Source organism: Myotis daubentonii, chromosome 3 (genome assembly GCF_963259705.1).
Source record: "Myotis daubentonii chromosome 3, mMyoDau2.1, whole genome shotgun sequence".
Classification (NCBI taxonomy): domain Eukaryota; kingdom Metazoa; phylum Chordata; class Mammalia; order Chiroptera; family Vespertilionidae; genus Myotis; species Myotis daubentonii.
Window position 1 is genome coordinate 83401855 of NC_081842.1, and position 16982 is coordinate 83418836.

General features: G+C 36.5%; 1 protein-coding gene across 1 annotated transcript in view; it reads right to left on the bottom strand.

The window, feature by feature from the left end:
* The window catches only part of EPHA6 (EPH receptor A6), a 968470-nt gene that overhangs the window by 882971 nt on the left and 68517 nt on the right, over positions 1–16982 (bottom strand). The window lies entirely within an intron of this gene.

Below are 16982 nucleotides of genomic sequence, written 5' to 3' on the forward strand. Positions count from 1 at the left end.
ACATTAATATCTCAAATCTTACTATTACTCACTACATTAGCTTTAGTAAGTTGTATTTAAATTATTTATATATAGTATTTATAAGTAATGATAAAATACGTGAGGTGGTTATAAGTTAATTTTAAAATATGTAATTTGTGTATAACAATGCTAAATGAAACAATTTAATAACAAAGTCATTCTTAATAGCTGTCTTCCACATAGAAGCATAGAGCAATTTGTGGAATCTCAGAGGGAAGACAGGGGAAGGTGGGTGGGTGGGTGGGAAGAGATCAACCAAAGAATTTGTATGCATCCTATCTAATCCTATCTAATAAAAGAGTAATATGCAAATTAACCATCACTTCTAGACAAAGATGGCAGCACCCACTGCCAATAAGGAGGGAATATGCAAATTGACATGACAAAGATGGCGATGCCGGCCAGAGCCACAGAACCAAGCCGGCCGGAGAGCAGGCACGGGAGGCTTGGCTTCCTTGGTCACTGAGGCTTGGCTTCCTTGGTCGCCCCAACTGGCTCCGTGGCCGCCGCCCAGACAAAGCCATAGTGGCAGGGCCGAGGCAGAGGCAGTAAGAGGCAATCATGCCAGGAGGGGGGGGCAGTTGGGGGCAAGCAGGCCAGCAGGGGCAGCAGTTGGGGGTGAGCGGGCTGGCAGTGGGGGGCAGTTGGGCATGATCAGGCCAGCGGGATGGGCAATTTGGGGCAAGCATGCTGGCAGGGGGGAGAGTTGGGGGTGAGCAGGCAGGTGGGGGGGGGCAGTTGGGGCCAAGCAGGCCAGAGGAGGGCAGTAGATGGTGAGCAGGCTGGCGGGGAGGGCAGTTGGGGGTGGTCAGGCCAGCAGGGGGGGAAGTTGGGGACAAACAGGCCAGCAATGGGGGGCAGCTTGAGGTGAAAAGGCCAGTGGGGGGGCAGTTGGGGGAGAGCAGGCTGGCAGGCAGGTGAGCAGTTAGGAGCCAGCAGTCCCGGATTGTGAAAGGGATGTCCGACTGCCGGTTTAGGCCCGATCCCTGTGGGCCTAAACCGGCAGTCAGACATCCCCCAAGGGGTCCCAGATTGGAGAGGGTTCAGGCAGAGCTGAGGGACACCCCCCTCCCCCGCATGAATTTCGTGCACCGGGCCACTAGTATATGCATAACGCATGAACACACAATATTGTGGTGAAAGCCTGGGCAAGGGGTGGAGGCAGCCTAGAAAAGGTCAATGGGGGGAAAAGGGGACATATGTAATACTTTCAACAATAAAGTTTTAATTTAAAAATTTTAAAAATAAAATAAACATCTTCTAAAATTGATAAAATAACGACCTTTGCTTCTCTCTCTCCTTTTATATATGGTCCTTCTATACCACATTAAAAAAAGACTGTATTAAAGCAGGCTTCTTTATTTTCTTTCTGTTATTAAATGCCCTTATATATTATTGGCAAAGTATGAAAACAATTCTTATGAATAAATCCGAGCTCTTTAAAGCATAGATTACATTGTTACTGTATTTGCCAGATAGTATACTTACTACTGAGGGAGGCAAAAACAAAAATAAAAACCACACATCATTTTCCTGACCAAAAGTAACTCATAATCTGATGGCAAATATGCAAACAAATATTTAAAATATATTCTGTTAAATTCAAAACTAAACGATTGACTATATGCTAGCCTAGCAAGTAAGTAGGCTAAGGCTAGCAGGGCAGGTCTCAGAGGATTTAACAAAGGAGATGCTATTTGAGCTGGGCTAGGATGAGGGGTCTTCATCAGATGTGATAAGCAACACATATTTGTTTTTCTTTTAGGATATCTTCAATAAAATAACTGAGTTATAACTCAGTTCTCAGTTGCTGGAACAGGGACCAGGGGTGGGAATTATTTTCAGGGAAGAAGGAGGACAGAAATGAGGGAGGAAAGCAACAAAGATTAACTGGGGAGGAATCTGCAGAGTTTATAGCAGGTAAATGCTTGGGGTCCATGATTCAGCAGATCCTTATTTTTAACTTCTCACTACCTCCACTTCCCCCAGACACCAGTAGTCCATGGACCACACTCTGAGAAACAATGCTTTATCATCTCATTATGACTTTTAGTCTTCATCTAGTTAAGAAAGTGGAGTTTATTTGTTGCCTTTTTGTAGTTTAAAATATTGCTATTAGGGGCACGTTACTTGGTATCTGCTGTTTAGTGTCTATTGTAAACATTTTGTCATTTTTCTTATTTGAATCACTATGATACGTTGATTTAAAATATAAAACCATGTTTAAATTTCTGGGATAAACTCTATTCATTGCAGAATATTCTTTCAGTACTATTAAAATCTATTTACTAAACTTTTATAAAACTGAGCTATAATTCCTTAGTTCATTTTTACTGTGGAAAATCTCAAACATATTTTAACATGTAGAGAAAACAGTACATTGGACCCACATGTAGTCATCATTCGGCTTCAATAATTACCAGCATGGCCAATCTTATTTCACGTTTACTATTCTCCCACTCCAAGATTTCTTTGAAGAAAATTCCATTAATCATATAATTTCATGTGTAAAAATTTCAGTATGTATTTTCTACCATTAAGATTTATTTTATATATAACTACAATATCTTAATAAAGTATTGAAAGTAGTAATCCCTTAATGTCATCAAGTAGCTAGTGTTTAATATTCTTAGTTTCTCAACTTCTTTAACAAAAAATCAATATCTAATAAGTACTATAAATTACAGTGAATGGACATTCCTTTTAAAGTGTTTTTTTAATCAATAGCTTTTCCTATTATATTTTTAGTTAGATTTATTGAGGCATGATGTACTACTAATAAAGTTCACCCATTTTAAATGTACATTTCTATGAATTAAGAAAAACCCCTACATCTATATAACCAACTCTATAATCAAGCTATAGAATACACTCATGACCTCCAAAATTTCCTTTGTGATCCTTTATAGCAGCGGTTCTCAACCTGTGGGTCGCGACGCCTTTGGGGGTCGAACGACCCTTTCACAAGGGTCGCCTAAGACCATCGGAAAACACATATATAATTACATATTGTTTTTGTGATTAATCACTATGCTTTAATTATGTTCAATTTGTAACAATGAAATTGGGGTCACCATAACATGAGGAACCGTATTAAAAGGTGGCGGCATTAGGGAGGTTGAGAACCACTGCTTTATAGTGAGTCTCTTCCCCACCAAGGCCTTGACAACCACTCATCTGATTTCTGCGCCAATGGTTCTTACTTTCCCAAAATGTCAAATGAATGAAATCACATAGCAGATAGTCTTTGAGTTGTTGTTTTTTTTAATGTTAGCATAGTGTATTTGAGATTCATCTATGTTGCTGTATCAATAGTTCCTTTTTATTGCTGAAAAGTATTCCTACTGCATGGCATTTCCTAGTTGATAGACATATGGACTATTTTCAGTTAGAGAATTATAAGTAAAGCCACTGTCATATATCATTTACAGATTCTTATAGGAACCCATGCTTTCTTTCTTCTATGGTACATAGAAATTACTGGATTATGTGAGGAATACTTTTTTTTTAAGTGTCATATTCCAAAATGGCTATGAAGTTTTGCATTTCCATTAGGGGAATATGTTATTTTCCTATTGCTCCACATCCATGGTATTATCCAGTTTTTGAGGCATGCTAACATGTGTGCAACAGGATCCCATTGCTTTAATGTTTCCCTAATGACTAGACAGTTTATCTTTTTCACTACTTGAAATCAAATTTACTAAATAAAACAAAATTGTTTTGTCACACTTTCCTAATTATAATATATCACTGAAAGGTGCTTCCCCATTTCCTGTATATTCTTTAAATTAAAGATCTATTTAGTGGCTTTATCTGATTCAGGTTCCATTTATTTTTATATTTTGTAAGATTACTTTATTGGTGGTGTTTCATGGTCCTTATACCAGAAAACAGGGATGATATTAATTTCCACTAAGATCACTGAGAAAGAACTCTAGAACCAACTTGCATAGGCTCCAACTGGACAAAAATAATTTGATCATAAACAAGGTTAATGACTGGAAGAAATTAAAATATTTCAAATATGCTTAAATCCAAGCACTTTGGAAGGGATTTTAGAGAGGATAGTGAGTCTTAGGGAAGAAGGGGGAGAGATCAACCAAAGGACTTGTATGCATGCATATAAGCCTAACCAATGGACACACAGACAACAGGGGGTGAGGGCATGAGGGGGGGGGGGCTAACGGGGTAATAGGGATATAAGGACACACATGTAATACCTTAATCAATAAAGAAATTTAAAAAAAGAGGGGGTTCATGGGGGGAGGAATGCATATGTGAAGGGCAGAAATAGCTCCAAGATGCCAAAATGATTATCTTACTTGTACAGAGAATAAAGACATGTCACAGGATAAGGGGGGAGAGGAAGGAAGACATACATTCACAGAAAATAAAGAAAGGTCACAAGGTACCCGGAAGAGGGGAAGATATTTTCACAGAGAATAAAGGAATGTAGCAATATAAGGGGGAGAGAAAGAAGGAGGCACCAGGTGGGCTTTGATCTTTGACACTGATATCCTGCAAAAGAGGGACCAATTAAGAAAGCACAGGGTCGTAAACTGGGGAAGGGGTCCAATTAGAAGGGAACATACATAGTTCTTTAACTATAGCCTTTTTAAACCTGGAGACAAAGAGAGACTCAGACAGATTTTGGATTTTTTATTTTTTCCATTAGAGAGAAAGAGAGGTTTTTTCTGCATTTGGGGGTCCCATTTGGAGACCCCTTACTTGGGAAAGTTTGTATATGCTTCCAGTAAACTTCCACATTTTTATTAAAGAAGCTTTTTAGTCCATGAGTTTATTATTCTTCAAACTTTGTGGGCAAGGACCCACGGAAGAATCTGCACCCTGAACCCCACGTTTCACATTCATAATGATAAAATATACCATTAATAAATTTTGCAGCATACTAGGAAGCCATCCTATACTAATAAAAGACAAACATGCAAATTGACCGTACCTTTGCTACACCTTAAGCCACGCCCACCAGCCAATCAGAGTGACTATATGCAAATTAACCCAACCAAGATGGCGGCCGGCAGCCACGGACCTGGAGTGAGCAGGAGGAAGCCAAGGTTCCCCGCCTGCCATGGCCCGGCTCTGAGCTCCACTGAAAGCAACAAATTTTCAATTACAGAAGGTAAATAAACCCCAGAATAAAAAAAAAAAAAAGGAGAGACTGGGAGCTTACGTCACTAGGGTGTTTGCCAGCCTGAAAACGGCCCTCAGCCCCTCACCCAGACTCGCCAAGCACCCCAGTGGGGACCCCCCCACCCTAAAGGGGGTGTGGCCAGCCTGAAAACAGCCATCAGCCCCTCACCCAGGCTGGGCAAACCTCCATGGGTTGAGGGTCCCCACTGGGGTGGACATCCTCCAAGGGGTCCCACACTGAAAGAGGGCATAGGACGGGCTGAGGGACCCCCCGAGTGCACAAATTTTTGTGCACCAGGCCTCTAGTTATTTATAAAACTGGTAAATAATCTGAAAATAAAATATTTATTTTGCTTTTTCTATATAAGGTACTTCTGAATAAGGAAATAAGGTAACATTTTTGTCACTGAAATATTTCATTTAATAACTGAAGAAGAAATGACCAAATTACTCTATATCATTTTCTACTCTTAATAAATTAATGTATTTAGCTAACGGTTTCCAATGGCTGCTGACCTCCATCACAAAAAGATAATAGCAGGCACAAGGGGCTAGAGATTCATAAAAGGCTTTCTGTGTAGTTTCATCTACTTTATATCAACAATAATTCTAACAAGCCTAGAAGTAACAGACAGAAAGTACAGTAATGATGATATATAAGTATATATCATATGTGTACACACACACACAACACACACACACACAAATATACAAAAATACAAAAATGATATCTGATGGCATCTGGGATCATTCACAGTAACAAAAACAAAAACAATCTGAAATATTTGGAAGAAAAGCTAAAGATACTATAATAAATATTCAAAACTATAAATGTATCTCATTGTCAAATAAAAGTTATTTTTGTTTTTGGTATATACTATTCAGAAGTACATCATACGATTATCTACTTTGGGGGGACATGAAAGCTTAGTCATTTAGCATATTAATATCTCTGGGATACAACATTATTTCCCTAGTAAAATAATGATACTAATCATAATCAATTTAGAAAAGATTTTCTACATATTTTTCTTCAGTAATATCCATATTATCCTATAAATTATTGTTTTTAAATACCCAATTTACAGATGAGAGAACTGAGTCTCAGGAGAGGTTAAGTAATTTTCCTGAAGGTGACTAAGTAATAGATTTGGATTCCCATCATTTAAACCTAAACCTTTTATTTTTTAAGTGCTATTTTCTGCCTGCTTTTTAAGTTTGAATATAAAAATTTATTATTTGTTTTATTTTAAAAAATGTTTGTAGGTACAGAGAACCATCATTATTTCTTTTTCTAATTGCAAATTTTCATAAGTTTTCATCCAAATTTTCACATTAATGGTTTATACAGAAAATGTATCATTACTATATTCAAACCCTGCCATTTAACTTAAAGGGTTTTATAAAGTAGAGTGTTCAAAAATCCAAAATATGAATTGAAGCCCATCAAGAGAGATTTGTTTTTTGTAAATTGCATATAGAATTTATACTGGTTATTTCATATAAATATTTTTTCTAAAACATATTTAGTCTATTTGGTTCTCCAAATGTATAATTTGTAAACTGCAAACTGTATTAATTTCAAAACAAACAAAAAGGAAAACATGTAAATACCTGCAACACTGTAGATCCTTACGAAGAATATTTTTGTTTCTTAGTTTCTTCAAGAAACAAAATTTACATAATTGCTTTATTTTCTTCATTAAACTGCAACCATGCCTTTTAAAAATTTTTAAGAACAGTAAAGTTTCAAATTTATATTCCAGACATATAAATTATACATTTATACTAGAATAAAACTGAGGGATTTTGAAAACTTTAATATCATTACACATGATAAATGTTTAATTTTATAATTTGTTTCATATATAAAACCCCCACAAATTCAGGATTTCCAGGAACACTAATTGCATTAATCCCAGCAAGGTGAGAGCTCCTCCTGCTGGTTTTAAACAAAAGTTATCTAGTCCCTACCAGAGTGTGAAAATGCTGTAAACCAAAAGAGGGGAAAAAAATTATAATGTAATGACATTAACTTCAGTAAAAAGTCAATACTTTTTATTTAATGGCATAGTTCTAAATATAACAAGATTAATACCTGTTATTTATTTAAAGAGATATATTTATTCATATCATAATAAATGAGAAAGCTGATAAACCAAAAAACACATGCAAGTAGTAGTGCATGTGTATGTGTGTATCTAAATTTAACAAGAGACTATTTGAATGTCATCCTGTTTAGATTCTGCTTTAAAATGACATTCAGATGACCACATTAACTAATTTAGTTTTGATATAATTACATATTTTTGATTGACAAAAATCAAAGCTTTTATTTCCAGATTTGTAGATGATGATACCATATCTACCCTCACATAGAATATCAATATCTAATTCCTAAAAAATCAAACATATATTGTTTTAAATAAGTGTACGATTATGTTTATCTGCGGTATGTCTTCTATGTAGTGGTATTATTTTTAAGGCAACATTTTCCAAAAAAGTTAACTCCTTTTTAAAAAGTGAAATCAATATTTGTTCATTAGGTGTACTTATAGCATTTTATTTTGCTGTGGCTTTCTTATTCCTGTTGCTGCTTATTTTTAATATAGGAATTGTTCATAAATAATATCTCTATCACATGAGAGATTGGAAGTCCTACTGGAAAGATAAGATAATATGAACATAATGAAATATATTATGACTACTTATTTGAAAGTCTTATCTACAATTTAATGACCATCTCGATACAAAACCGTTTCCATATAAAGGAAGAACAGTATTTAAAAATTATTAAATCCTTACTTTAAAAAGAAACAATATATCCCAAGAAACCAGAAACGCCAATTAGAAAGGATACATGCACCCCTATGTTCATAGCAGCACAATTCACCATAGCTAAGATTTGGAAACAGCCTAAGTGCCCATCAGCAGATGAGTGGATTAGAAAACTGTGGTACATATACACAATGGAATACTATGCTGCGGTAAAAAAAAGGAACTCTTGCCTTTTGCAACAGCATGGATGGAACTGGAGAGCATTATGCTAAGTGAAATAAGCCAGTCAGAGAAAGATAAATACCACATGATCTCACTCATATGTGGATTATAGAGAACAACATAGACTGATGAAAAGGGACAGACCCAAAGACTGAGAAACAGCAATCAGGCTATCAATCCCCAGAAGGAAAGTAGGGGAGGGCGGGGGTAAGGGGAAGAGATCAACAGAAGGACTTGTATACATGTATATAAGCCAAACCAATGGACATGGACAACGGGGGGATGGGAGCATGAGTTTGTGTGTGGGGGGGAGGTTGGGGGTTAATGGGGGGGATGAGGACACATTTGTAATACCTTAACTAATAATAAAAAAATTAAAAAAAAAAGAAACAATAGTGGCTTTGCACTGGGAAGAAAAAAATGACTTTTACTGGAATCTAAAAAAAAAAATTATATTAGTAAAAAAAGAGCAATTTTTTTCCTTGAAAATCGAAGGGAAAAGTTTTTCCCTACAAATTTCCCCCCTCCATTACACTTATATGGACATAATGAAAATAGTTTTTACCCTCCATTACGGACTTATAGAGTCACAAAAAATGTTCCTGGATTTTACATTAAGACATTTTGGCATATTTCAACAAATGCTTATTGATTCTGTTATACTGAAGACTATATTAGCTATTGCAGGCCATAGAACGCTTATAAAATACAATGTCTACCCACAAGGACTACCTGGTGTCATTTTTTTTCACTCCTACTCTTAGGATTTTGTGTTAACCTACACACCGTAGTTCATTCAAACATAAAAATACCAGAACAGATTAAAATGCCCTGTTTAGAGGGCTCCGGTGAAGAAATGCTGCAGCTATTTAGTAGAATGTGTGGAATTAAATTGCTGTTCCAGAAGGGCAGACATCCAATAGCACATCAACATCACCATCAAAACTGTCAGTAACTGGACCACTTATCTCGGTTTTTATAGAAGCGCCAAGGAATGAATAGACTGTAAATGTATCCCAGTAGTCAACAGGAAGGGAAACAATAATTTTCTACCTGAAAAATCCTCTCCAAAATAATCCCAAATTCAAGAAATCTGTGCTAAATTTGTCATGATAGTGTTTCATTTAGATTAGGAGATTTTTTTTAAAAGTTGAGGTAAATATTATCAGAAGTAACCAATTTGTAATTTTTTTATTTTTATTAGATTGATTTTTAGAGAGAGAGAAGAAAGGGAGGGAGAACGCCACATTTTTTTTCTAATCTAAGATTTAGTCATCAGAAATAAAAAAAAATTATCAAGTAAAAACCTTAATTGCCTTGTCATAATTAAAAAAAAAAAACACCCACAAAACATAGTAATTTTGAAAGGATAATTTTATCCATTTGTCCATTGAAATTATGGCCAAATCAAGGTATAATTATTAATATTACTTTAATTTAAATATTAGTCCTGCAATGTATGAACTAGCTCCTCAAGGTCAAGGAGTGTGTGAGTGTGTGTGCATTTAATGAATGAAATGAATAAATGAATGGGGTGCAAGGAAAGTAGCCACAGCAAGAAACTCATATCTTGGGGAATAACATTCTTAACCAACTTTTAGTGTAGACTAAATGGGAAGGCAGGCACTAGATGAAATTTAAATGGCCATTGTGCTTAGTTTGTAATGCAGAAGGTCAAAGGCTATTCACATATGATGTCTCTGAAATGTGGTTAAGGGGCAACGTGGTCTTCAGGAAAAATAAAATCTAAATAGCGACTTGTTTTGAATACAGAATGGAATGTAAAAGACAAACCATTTCTGTACCTTTTAGGGTCCTCTTCTCTTCACATTGGCCACAACTCAGCAAGGTAAGCTCTCAGGCTACCTGCTGTCAGCCTAAGCTCTGTGCATCTACCCCCGTCTCTAACAGTGCAAGTGTTCAAACAATCATGTCTTATCTGCTGCCCCACTGAAAGCATCCATCAAATCCAGAAATCATCTCAATAAGATAGCACACAAATGAGCTTATGAATACTCATTTCTCCTTATTCCTTCTTGCATTATTTATTCATTTATCCAAATGAAATTTGAATTATAGAACCTTTCAGGTAATAGTGACTTGGGACTCTCCTAGCATACCTCAAAATCACACCACATCAGCAATTCTTCACAGAACTACATTGAAAAATAATTTGTAAAATTTCAACTTTTATTTGTCCATATAAACTACTCCCTGTTTTACATTATATCTTCTATTTAATTCCTATTTGGATTTTTAACATGGCTACAGTATCATGTGCTTGTGTAAATTGGCCAAGTCGTAACTCTTATTCTACCAATTGTTTGGAGTTGCTCTGCCCTAAACCAAGTAATTCTCTAAGTCTCAGTAATCGCTCCAACTTGGCTCTCAACAGTCTCTGGTCTTGTTAGCCATTCTTCCAGGGGATCATGGCTTAGTATGTATTTGTTTACTGTATGATAGGGGATGATTTTATCTTCTTTACCCTTTGAATTTCTCTTGTTAATTGATCCACTAAAGTATCTTTGAGAGAGATCTAAGGATAATACTGTACTTTTCTTATATTTCCACCACACCCTCTCTCCAACTATTTCAGTAATATTAACCATACTTGAGTTCCTTTTGTCTCTAAAAAATCTGGATTCAAATTGCCAGTATTTAAGACTCTTCTGTAAAGCAACTAACTAAACTCTTCAAGAACACTTAGATTTCACAGTCAGCTGCCTATAAAACACGGTTATCAGGTCATGAAACTTGCTAATCTGTTCATAAAGTAATATATATATTCTGAGAAGATGCTGCAAAAAGAATATTTTAAATAAAATGTAATTTTCTAACCTTTTAACCACAATTTCAACATCCTTGACTGTCTAAAGAATGTGTGTTGCCTTCTGAATTGTTAAATTGAATTGTACTAAAGGTTTTGGTTAGTAGCATTGCCTGTGGAACTAGCACAGTCTATAATGAGAGAAATGAAAAGGAAAAATGGGAGGACACAATAAAACATTAAGGCAACCAGTTGTAACATTTACACATTAAATAGCTTTTAGCGTAACTATTTGAAAATAGAGTAATGAGCCGAAACCGGTTTGGCTCAGTGGATAGAGCGTCAGCTTGCGGACTGAAAGGTCTCAGGTTTGATTCCAGTCAAGGGCATGTACCTGGGTTGCGGGCACATCCCCAGTAGGAGATGTGCAGGAGGCAGCTGATCGATGTTTTTCTCTCATCGATGTTTCTAACTTTCTATCTCTCTCCCTTCCTCTCTGTAAAAAATCAATAAAATATATTTTAAAAAATTAAATAAATAAATAAATAAATAAAAACCATACATTTAAAAAAAAAGAAAATAGAGTAATGAGAATCATGTAGGACAACTTCCTACTGAAAACTACAGGCGTAATGACACAGCATATATGATGCCAGATTTAGAGGCCATGAACTGCGAGACAGATGATCTTGTTTGGCATATTTCTGTACTGCAGAGGAGTCAGGAGGAGGGATGGTTCATAAATGAAACATTTACAAATGTGACCCATGCCAAGAGCAGCATGGCTTCAGTACAGAGAAAAGAATGACAGATGGAAGTTTTATTGTTGGCAGAAAAATCCTATATAATAAAAGGGTAATTGGCAAATCGACCGAACGGCGGAATGACCGGTGGCTATGACACACACTGACCACCAGGGGCAGACACTCAGGTCAGGAGCTGCCCCTGGTGGTCAGTGTGCTCCCACAGGGGGAGTGCCACTCAGCCAGGAGCTGGGCTCACGGCTGGTGAGCGCAGCGGCCATGGCAGGAGCCTCTCCCGCCTCTGTAGCAGCGCTAAGGATGTCCATGGGGAGCAGGCCTAAGCCATCAGTGGAATATTCCCGGAGGCCTCCCAGACTGTGAGAGGGTGCTGGCCAGGCTGAGGGACCCCCCACCGCCCAGTACACGATTTTCGTTCACCAGGCCTCCAGTATAAAACAAAACAAAACAAAACAAAACAAAACAAAACAAAACAAAACAAAACAAAACAAAAGACAGGCATTATCATCATTACCCTGTATGCAAGACAAGTCATAAGTGCTATTGTCAAAGTTTGTATCACCAGGATCTTGTGCAGTGAAGTAAATGCAACAGAAATGATGATGACATTTTATAATTAAGGCAAATGAAGAATATTTTATCCAACACAGGTTTCTCAGTTATAATTAAGCATTAAAAAGCAGGTACAGGCTTCCATTAAGACACTGATCAGTTTTAATTCATTGATTACACAAGATATGGACACGGTAAAAACTGTAAAATGTTGAGAAAATCTTAGTGAAGTTATCAGGACCCAATTCCAACCTGAGCTTTTATGACTGAGATGCTCAATTTTTATCCTTCCAAGGCACAATAATCATATTTCACGAGACAGATTTTTTAAATTAAATTTTCTGTTATTTAACTCTCTGTTATGCTTTTATTTTTTTCTTTATTGATTAAGGTATTACATATGTGTCCTCATCCCCCCATTACCCCCCTACCCCCCACTCATGCCCTCACCCCCCTGTTGTCTGTGTCCATTGGTTAGGCTTGCTTATCAGGCAAACAGGAGACTGATTTATAAACAAAAAGAACTATTTATCCACTGATGATTTGTCTCCCCAAGGAATCTCCTTCCTTGCAGGTAAACACATTCAAGAGACCAAATCAGGGATTAAAGATTTATTTGAAAATACTAAATTACTGAAAAGGAGTAACCCTGTTTTACTCTTTAAAATCCTCTAGAGCTATTTCTATTTAAGGAATAAATAATTTTATCTACCCATTTTAAAGCTCTTAACTGTGAATAGTACTGAATAAACAGTTAGTTTTCTACTTAAAACATATTGCCTTTTTAACACTATTCACAAGGCATATTATGATTTTTATAGTTATAACCAGCTATTGGCTAAATTTTGAAAGACCTAATTTTTATTTTTTTGAAAAAAATACTTGGTTTATTTCATTTTTTTGCATGTATCTGTCCAATTTTCCCAAAGCCATTTATTGAAGAGACTGTCTCAACTCCATTATATGTTCTTTGCTCCTTTGTCAAATATTAATTGAGCATTATGGCATGGGTCAATTTCTGGGTTCTCTGTGCTGTTCCATTGATCTATATGTCTGGTTTTCTGCCAGTACCAGGCTGTTTTGATTACATGCGTTTGTAGTGTAATTTGATATCAAGTTTTGTGATCCATCCAACTTTTTTCTTATTTTTCAAGATTTCTTCGGCTTTTCAGGGTCTGTTTTGGTTCCATATAAATTTTTAGAGTATTTGTTTTAGATCTGTGAAATATGCTGTTGGTATTTTAATAGGGATTACATTGAATCTATAGATTTCTTTGGGTAGCATGGACATTTTAATGATGTTAATTCTACCCAGCCATGAACATGGTATATTCTTCCACTTGTTTATATCTTCCTTTATCTCTTTTTTCAATATCCTGTACTTTTCCAAGTACAAGTGTTTTACCTCCTTGGTTATGTTTATTTCTAAGTATCTTAATTTTTTTTCTTTCAATGGTAAACAGGGTATTTTTTTAGTTTCTCTTTCTGAGAGTTCATTATTGGTGTATAAAAATGTCATCGATTTCTGGGTGTTGATTTTTGTATTCTGCTACATTGCCGAATTCATTTATTAAATTTAGTAGTTTTTGGTGGAGTCTTTAGGGTTTTCTATGGACAATATCATGTCATCTGCAAACAATGAGAGTTTTACTTCCTCCTTTCCAATTTGGATGCTTTTTGTGTTTTCTTCTTGTCTGCTCACTGTGGCTAGCACTGCCAGTACTGTGTTGAATAAGAGTGGTGAAAGTGGACATCCCTGTCTTGTTCCAAAATACACAAGAATAAACTCAAAATGGATAAAGGACCTAAATATAAGTGGTAAAATTATAAAAATCCTAGAAGAAACCATAGGCAGCAAAATCTCAGACATCTCTCATAGCAATATGTTTATGGATATATCTCCTAGGGCAAGGGAAACTAAGGAGAAAATATACCAATGGGGCTACATCAAAATAAAAAGCTTCTGCACAGCCAATGAAACAATTAACATAATTAGAAGGGAACCCACTGCATGGGAGAACATATCTGGCAATGATATATCCAGTAAAGGGTTAATCTCCAAATTATATTGGGGACTCATACAACTTAACAAAAGAAAGATAAACAATCCAATAAAAAAAATGGGCAAAAGAGCTAAATAGAAACTTCTCCAAAGAGGACACACAGATGGCCAAGAGACATGAAAAAATGCTCAGTCACTGATCATCAGAGAGATGCACATTAAAAGGACAATGAAGTATCACCTCACACCTGTCAGAATGGCTACCATCAACAAATCAACAAATGACAAGTGCTTGCGAGGATGTGGAGAAAAAGGAACCATAGTACACTGCTGGTGGCAATGCAGACTGGTGCAGCCATTATGGAAAACAGTATGAAGTTTCCTCAAAAAATTAAATATGGAACTGCCATATGACCCAGTGATTCCACTTCTAGGAATATATCCTAACAATCCCAAAACACCAGTCTAAAAGAATGTATGCACCCCTTTGTTCATAGCAGCTCAATTTACAATAGCTAAGATCTGGAAACAACCCAAGTGCCCATCAGATGAGTGGATAAAAAAGCTGTGGTACATTTACACCAAGGAATATTATGCGGCAGTAAAAAAAAAAAAAAAAAAAAAAGGATCTCTTACCCTCTGAGACAGCATGGGGAGACCTGGAGAGTATTATGCTAAGTGAAATAAGCCAGTCAGAGAAATACAAGTATCAGAAGACCTCACTCATATGTGAAATCTAATGAACAAAATAAACTGATGAACAAAATAGATCCAGAGACATAGAAGCAGGGAACAGAATGTCAAATCTCAGAGGGAAGGTGGGGATGGGTGGGAAGATATCAACCAGAGAACCAATATGTATATATGCATAACCCATGGACACACACAGTAGGGTGGTGAAGGCCTGGGGCAGAGAGGGGGGCTGGCTAGAAGGGGTCAATACAGGGAGAAAAGGGAACATATGTAATACATTCAACAATATTTTAAAAAGGTATTTGGTTCTACCCATACACTCTCTTTAATTACAAAGTAGCATATATTTTTTCCAAGAAGGATTCTTACATGTGAGTAAAATAAATCCCAATTACTGAGTTAACTTTATAGTTTCAAATAAGGACAGAGAATAGCATTTGCTGACCATGCCAAATAATTTTGGAAAGAATCTAAACTTTTAGACATTTGGTTGGCCAGATTGTTTCTGTCTTTGGTTGTTCTTTATAGATCTTATTTTTATAACCAAGAATGAGAAGCATTTAAAATAACATTTCTTTTTTTATTTATTACTATTATCTTTATTCAGATTTCTTTAGTTTTTACCCAATATCTTTTTTCTATTTCTAGGATATCACATTACATTTTGTCATCATGCAAATAGTTTCTCCTGCTTCAATGACTTTATTTCAACATATAATCTAAAACTGCCAAATTTTAAATAATGCACATTCATATATTCTTCAGGAATCTTTTTGTTTTCTCTGTCTTCACACTTTTTAGATAAAATTTATCAGTTCGGGGGACAGGGGTGATCTAATATCATTTCACTTGCTGTCCATCTCCAAGACAATATCTCCAGCATAAATCTCTCTCTCATGCTTCCAACACAATTCAGATGCCCTTGTTGGTTTGTAAACTGTCCCCTGAACACAGAGGGCACGAACACACTGAAGAGGAAGACCACTCATACTGGTACGTGGCAGGTTTAATAAGTCAGGGAACTTACATGGGAGGCTTGTTGTGGGATGAAATCTCCTCACTCGCCCTCCGGAATCTTCAATTTATATAGAGGCTTCAACTGGGTTCAGTCACATAAACCATCCAGATGCTATCAACACCTTAGTCTCCCAAGCCTGTGTCCCTGGAATAACTTCCACTGTGGGAATGGTGGGTAGAACAGTACATTCCAAGGACAGGGGTTTGAGAGAAAGGCCCTCTATCGCCGGGGGATCATGGGTCAACTCCTCTCAATTACATTCTTCAACACCCCTCAAAATTAACGTGTCTGCTCCTAAGCTCGTTATTTTTCCATGAAAGGGTACCATCATCCCCTGATTTCCCTAGTTCAATTACTGGTAGCTGGCATCTGCTCAAGTTAGGATCCGTGACTCATTCCTCATCTATCAATTTGCAAACTGGACCTTGTAGGCAGAATAATGGTCCCTAAATTGCTCATGTCCTAATCCCAGGAATTTGTGAAGATGCTATGTTATGTGGCAAAGGGAAATAAAGGTTGCAGATGGAATTAAGGTTGCTAATCATTTTACCTTAAAATAAGAGGACTATCCTAGATTATGCAGTGGCCCAATGTAATAATAAAGGTCATTAAAAGCAGAAGAGAGACTCAGAGCAAGATGTGTGACTACGGAAGAAAGGCACAGAGAGATGCAACATTGCTGGCTTGAAGATGGAGGAAAGCATCCATAAGTGAACGAATGTGGATAGCCTCCCAAAGGTGAAAAGGGCAAGGCAATGGATTCTTCCCTAAAGCCCTGAGAAAGGAATACAATCCCCCTGACACCTTGATTTTAGCTTAGGGAGACTCCTCAGATTTCTAACCCACAAAGTTGTAAGAATAAATTTGTGTTGTTTAAACTGCTAAATTTGTGATTATTTGTTTCAATGGCAATACATAGTCCACTGAATTTTCTGCATCATCTTCAAATCTATCATTTTTTTTCTGTTCTCTACCTATTATGTCTCTCAACTGAACTAGGGTCCCTTCGTCTTG